General features: G+C 40.0%; 1 long non-coding RNA gene across 1 annotated transcript; it reads right to left on the minus strand.

Annotated features, from left to right (window-relative positions):
- Positions 1 to 4,514: 4,514 nt before the first annotated feature.
- Positions 4,515 to 5,809, minus strand: LOC131616974 (uncharacterized). Its single transcript, XR_009288364.1, has 2 exons — positions 4,890 to 5,809; positions 4,515 to 4,765 (listed from the first exon to the last, which is right to left on the minus strand). It is a non-coding gene; the product is annotated as an uncharacterized LOC131616974 (long non-coding RNA).
- Between the last annotated feature and the right edge of the window lie 849 nt (positions 5,810 to 6,658).

Raw genomic sequence — 6,658 nt, forward strand, 5'->3', positions numbered from 1 at the left:
ATTCACGATCACACGACTTGTTCAAAAAAAAAGAATGAAAAAAAGAAAAAGCCCGCTAAGTCAACAAGTTGAAAGCATGCGACTTAGGCAAAAGTTAGGGCATCCCGCTGGACATCGAAATCAAAATTCAAAAGAATTTGTCCAAGCAAAAGTTAGGGAAACAAAAAAATAAAGCAAAGCAAAAGCGAAAAAAAGGGATTACAAAATAAGAATCCTCGTAAAAGAACAAAGTCGTGTGATCAGACACCAAAAAAAAACGAAAGGTAAAGTGACTGCCGTGTCCAGATACCTCATCAATTCCTCAACCATCTCAAGTTCCTCTTGAAAGATGAATGTTTGTTTCAAGTTAACTGAACTTAGGACTGGAGAACATCACAAAGGGGGTGGGCACCAAATAATTTGAGCCTAAAAGTCCTTTTTTCTAAAAACCATGAACCTGGCCACGTTACAACCCTTAAAAGTCCTAATTGAAGCATGGGTTCATTCGAAAGCGGACTATACATGAGAATACAGTAAACTGACTCCTAGGAGTTTGTTGATGCTTGAGTTGGTATCGCACCATCTTTCTTTAACAAAAAATCGATGTTACGGCATCCTTTCAAAAAGTTTCTTTAAACTTCAAGACAAACATGAACTTTGCATTAGAATTATATTTCTCATAATAAACATTCTTTGCATATGAACAAGTGCTCGACATCAAGAAAGTTTCCATAATGAACTTCAGATGAAAAGTTTTATCCTCCCGAAGGACAAGTTGTCTTCCGAACTCCGTTGAGCAGAGGCAGCAATATTTCAAAGTCCGATCACCCTCAGGGGCACAAAAGCGTTTGAATACTCTATCAAGTAAGTTTTCACTCATTCTGAGGCAATCAGGTCAAGATTTGAAGAATCTCTCATAGTGTTGGATAATCAGGGGCATTCACCCAAGCCCAGTCGAAACTACTTCCAACACTGATCAATCAGGGCACGGTTTCAAAGTTCATGATACTGGGGCAAGTTGGTTTGATAGGCACGAATATCAAAAAAGTCTTTACGAGACTAATCTCTTCAAAGTCCTTACAGACTGGGGCAAAGCGCTATGCGGTGGCATTTTATCCTCATCAGGAGATATTCAGTTTAAAGTTCAGGTGTGAGCTAAACAACTTATGAACTTGAGAACCATCAAGGTCGTCATCCTCAGCAGTCAGAAGCTGAAGGTCCATTACTTGTTGGCATCCTCACAATCAAGGTGAATATGCGGAACATTGTGAAAGCCAATCCCTGTTTGGTCTCTTTGAAGTCAACACTTGCTTGACCCATTAAGCTCACTTCCTGGTGGCACTCTCTCGGAAAACCAATGCCTGATTGATGCTCCGACCGATACTTGTTTGGTGTTCTAATCATTGTTTGTTTGTCAGCTCATTGAATCCATTGCCCGTTTGGAAGATTACAAAGCCAAGAGGTCGGACAATCTGTGTGCTCTTGCATTTGCCCATTGTGGGTGAGCATCACTATCCTCTGTCATGTGAGGAAACCCCGTGAAGAAGTCATGCTATATCCTTGGGAATTTTCATCTGTTTATTTCACAGATACGTACTTTTGAGCGCATCATGTCAGCGCATTGGCGGATCTAGCCAAGTGAGAGATTCTCATTCCCCAGCTGAGTGCATCCAGATAAAGTTTTCTTTGTTCCGAGATTCTCATCTCCTCAACAAAGCACATCTCAATGCAATCTCCGTGCTTCAGAAGCCTTATTCCCCAGTGGAATGTTTTCTCTCCAATTGAATTATGATTGAATGGTATCTGATTCCCCAGCAAGTTCTTAATGAAGTTCCTTACCCGAGTTCCTCATTTCCCCAGTAGAGCTTTTCTCTCCCCAATAGATTGAACTGTTTCCCCAGGAGAGTCATCTTATTCCCCAGTGGAGTTGTCTTAACAAAAGGTTCTTATGCTAAGTTCCTTATCCCCAGCGGATTTCTTATCTCCTCAGTGGATCATTATACAGAAGTATTGGTCTTCCTCACTGAGTCTTTCCTCAGCAGAAATTCACTTGCATCCTCAGCAGAATATGTGTCCTTCAAGGATTTCCCCAGCGGAATGCATTCTGCACAAGCAAGTTGGTCACTCCCCATCAGAGTTGTTTCCATGACTTGCCCTTATCTCCACACCCCCAGAGTGTCAAGAATTTGCTTCTCCATTGAAGTTTCTAGGGTATTCCCCAAGCAGTTAAGTGGGATGTTCATATCCCCAAGCAGGATTTATTCCTCAAACAGAGCTCGCATCCAGATTTGATCATCTCCAGCTGATTTCTGATCCATCTTTGCCAGCTCACAGTTTGTGACTTCTGGTCACTCATCTTGTCCTCCCCGCAGAGTTCTATACTCTCTCCAAGACTGCTTCAGCAATTCAGTGCTCCTATGTTGTCTCCCTAAGCAACATCTGAATCATGCATCATTCGTATTGCATTCTCAAAAGCGTGTAGCGTCTTCCTTCTCTGGAACGTTATTCCATAAACATTCATACATGCATCATGCATAAATCATATCATATCTGTTTCTTTCTGCAGGAAAGTTATCAAGATACAAATGTTCCCCAGAGAGCAATATTCGCCTAGTCATTACAGGCGCTTATCCTGATGTTCAAATCAGAAGAAGTTTATCTCCTTATCTTGACACCGTCAGATTACGTGAAGGCTTACTTAATCCCGATGCCCTCAAATCGGTTGAAGATATTTGTTCCTATCCTGATTCCAGTTCAGTTGAAGGAACCGCCTCTGGATCTCCCAAGATCTTCCTAAGGAGCAAGCCTGCTGATACTTCAGATCAGTTGGAAATATCTACATCTTGACGATTTATTTTCGTTCAGAAGAAGAACTCGTCTGCCCAGTCCTGATGCTTACTATCAGTTGAAGATGTTTTCTTTTCCCGGCGCACACAGTTCGGAAGAGATATCTGTTCCTATTCCTGATAAATCAGACTTTCAGTTGAGGGAACCGCCTCCGGATCTCGTCGATCTTACGAAGGAGCAAGCCACTGATACCCAGATCAGATGGAGATATCTGCCTGATTGACTTTGTCATTCAGAAGAGGATTGTTCTACTTATTTTCTAGCATCGAGCCTAGATCAATTAAAGACTTCCTTTCCCGGCGTACACAGTTCGGAAGAGATATTCGTTCCTATTCCTGATAAATCAGACTTTCAGTTGAGGGAACCGCCTCCGGATCTCGTCGATCTTACGAAGGAGCAAGCCACTGATACCCAAATTAGATGGAGATATCTACCTGATTGACTTTGTCATTCAGAAGAGGATTGTTCTACTTATTTTCTAGCATCGAGCCTAGATCAGTTAAAGACTTCCTTTCCCGGCGTACACAGATCGGAAGAGATATTGTTCCTGTCCTGATAAACCAGACTTTCAGTTGAGGGAACCGCCTCCGGATCTCGTCGATCTTACGAAGGAGCAAGCCGCTGATATCCAGATCAGTTGGAATATCTGCCTGATGATTTAATTGCATCAGATGGAGATGTCGCCTTGGTACTCAGACCAGAGATACTTACTACCCGTTGATGCCCAGATCAGTCGGAATATCTCATTTCGATTCCCAGATCGACTTAGACATCTATCCCCGATTCTTGTTCGGAAGACATCTGCTACGTCTGATACCCAGATCATTCGAAGATGTTCCTTCTCTTGATGCCCAGATCAATTGAAGTTTTTCCCCCTGCCTGTGGGGTTGCCTGTTCCTTCTTATCGCAAGTTGGAGCTACTTAATTATCCAGATCAATTGAAGTTTTTTCTCCTCGCCTGCGGGGTGGTACATTCCTTCTTCATGCAAGATGGAATCTTCTATTGATCAAGAGCGCAAATTTTTGAGTTCATTCCGGTATTCAATCTCCTTCCACCTCAACGGTTCGAACTTTCATTTCTCACTCGTCAGGTTCAAGAAGTTTGAATAGGGGCAGTTGTTGCACCCCAAAATTTGCCCTCTTTCTCTGTGCTATAAGTTATAAAATGACATTTATTTCGTCGTTCAAAATCGAGAAAAATTAAAGAGTTTCTATTGTTTGGAGATTGTTAAGTCAAGGGATTTGTGAGGTGAATTGCGAAAGATACTGAGTCATGGTACAAGGTTATGTGCTTAATGAGAGCATTACGTACAAGACACCATTCTTCCTACTATTTTTGGCTTGATATGTGATGTTGGTTTGAATTGTTGAATCAGATTGAGTTAAGGGTTTTCATAAAAGATGCAATTTAATGAAAATTTATTCCTTGAGATTTGAAGTGGACTTGGGTGTAAAGATAATCAAAGTGAAAGTCAAGGTTGTCCATTCCATGGGTTGTTGCTTTGCAAAAGAGATTGAAGTTCAAATTGAAAACCCATTCACGATTCGAAGACCGTTCAAATATCCATTGTTCGAGTTTTATTCAAGTGTACTCTTATTCAAAATTGTATCAAAGAAATAAGACCAAAGTCATTCATTCAAAGGAAATTACAAGCTCAGTGCATTACAAATCCAAAGTAAATTCACCATTATCCAAAATCCAAAACCAATTTCATACGAAATTACAAAAGTTCAAATTACAAAGTCCAGTCCATTACAATCACAATACATTCATTACAAAAATTACACAAAAAGATAGCCTTAGCCTACTGGTCATAATGGCTAAACATCATCCTTCAGGCTGAAAAAAAACGATCCATTCTTCAACATAACTCAAAATCAAGCCAACCCTACACAAAAACCGAACCGAAACGGTATTAAGTCTGACCCCTGCATAACCCTGCACATGAGAGAAACCCGGTTCAGTCATAACAGTAAAAACGAACCAAACTTTGCATAAAGGGATGAACGATAACAGAATTGATAAGAAATCGATAACAAAAATTCAACAAAATGTGACAAACCTCCCGATTCAATGCTCCCTTTCTCTCTAAACCGAGTTAAATCAACATCATCTCTGAATCACTATCTTGACCAATCTAATCTTCAATTCTCATCCATCTTCTTCACCAATCATTCTCCCATCTTCAATTCTGCAGAAAATTGAAACAGAATCTGAAAAGAGACTTCTTTGAAAAAAGAAATTGAATAACGATAACCGCATCTTTCTCTTCCCTCTCATCATCGACCTTCATGAGACTCAGCCGAGAATCTTCACATCTTCATCCAAAAATGCTACCTGCATAATCATCACCATCGCGGTTCATCATCACCACCATCTCTTCAATCTTCTCCAATCATCGCAAGATCCTCCAACCTTCAATCTCAAGAATTCTCTCTGTTCTCTCTTGGAACCGCACTGCATATTTCCTTACGGCATCTTCGATTTCTCTTCGCGATAACCGTTTTCTTCGATCTCGAATTGTCAACATTGAATCTTCACTTCTCTACACATTCTCTTTGCAGTCTCCATTACATGTTCTTCATGACGCAATAATCATCATCAATCTCGCAGCGCATCCGAATTCTCTTCATCAACACGAAACAACAACAACACATCAACGTGTTCACAACCGAGAACGCATAAGCTCGCGATTCAGAATAGAAGAAGAAGAACGTTTGTTCTTCGTCTTCATCAAACTCGAACCGGACCAGTCTTCGGAGTTTCAGAAAAACGTAGAGATTCGAGACGGAGAGACGAGGTTGGAGGAAATTGAGGCGAAGATGATGTGCTCTCGGTGTTGCCTGCGTTGTTGTTCGTGGTTTTTGATCGGAGACGGGGAGAATCAAGGCCACCGCCGTCGCCGTTTTGAGAGAAGAGGAAGAAGATTCGTTCAACGACTCCAATGGTCACAACTTCTAAACCTAATCCCCTTTTGTCTTAATTCTGAGTTTTATTTTGAGTAATTGTGATTAATGGTGAATTAAAGAAAATCTGTGGATTAATAATCATTAAGTCATAAAAATCTGATGCAAAAATTGAATTAAAATCTGAATGGACTCAATAAGCCTTAGGCCTTGACCGAAAATGCTCCCTACACCACCCATGAAGCCCACCAAAGTTCCATTTTTGGCTGAAAAAACAATTGAACAAAAACTCTGCTTGGGCCTTTCACCCATGGGCCCTGCGCCCAATACTGGTTACACCCTAACTTTCACACATAAACTCCTTGTACCCACTATTTTTCATATTTAGATGGCTTAATTTTTGTTCATATTTTAGGAAATAAAATGCTATGAAAATAATACATTTTTGCTAGATTTTTGTATGATAAAAATGGATAAAAACATGTAATCTTTTTAATTAGAATTAGATTTTGTTTGTTTTAGATATAATAAAAAACATGTTCTCTTGTTAGATTTTAATTGTTTTGTTACATAGTCTAGTTCTAATTCTTTGATAAAATGTCATAAAAAACAATTTAATTTTGTTAGATTTTCGTTTAGGATTTAATTAGAACTTAATTGCTAGTATTTTCTATAGCACGCTTCCTTGTTATTACTGATTTCTTTGCTGAGATGTGGGAGGTACTTCGAGAGAGCCTTCGATTACGATTCGACTTGTCTCGTGTATCACTTTATTTGTGGGACACGAATTCGCTTCCGGTGCGACCTGATTTGAGTCGTGTTCCACTTTATTTGTGTGACACGAACTTATTTCCGATATGATTCATCTGATCTCTCATTCATTGAGATGTATATCCCTGTATTGTCTGGCTTGTGTTCTCTTGTA

Source organism: Vicia villosa, linkage group LG7, assembly GCF_029867415.1.
Source record: "Vicia villosa cultivar HV-30 ecotype Madison, WI linkage group LG7, Vvil1.0, whole genome shotgun sequence".
Classification (NCBI taxonomy): domain Eukaryota; kingdom Viridiplantae; phylum Streptophyta; class Magnoliopsida; order Fabales; family Fabaceae; genus Vicia; species Vicia villosa.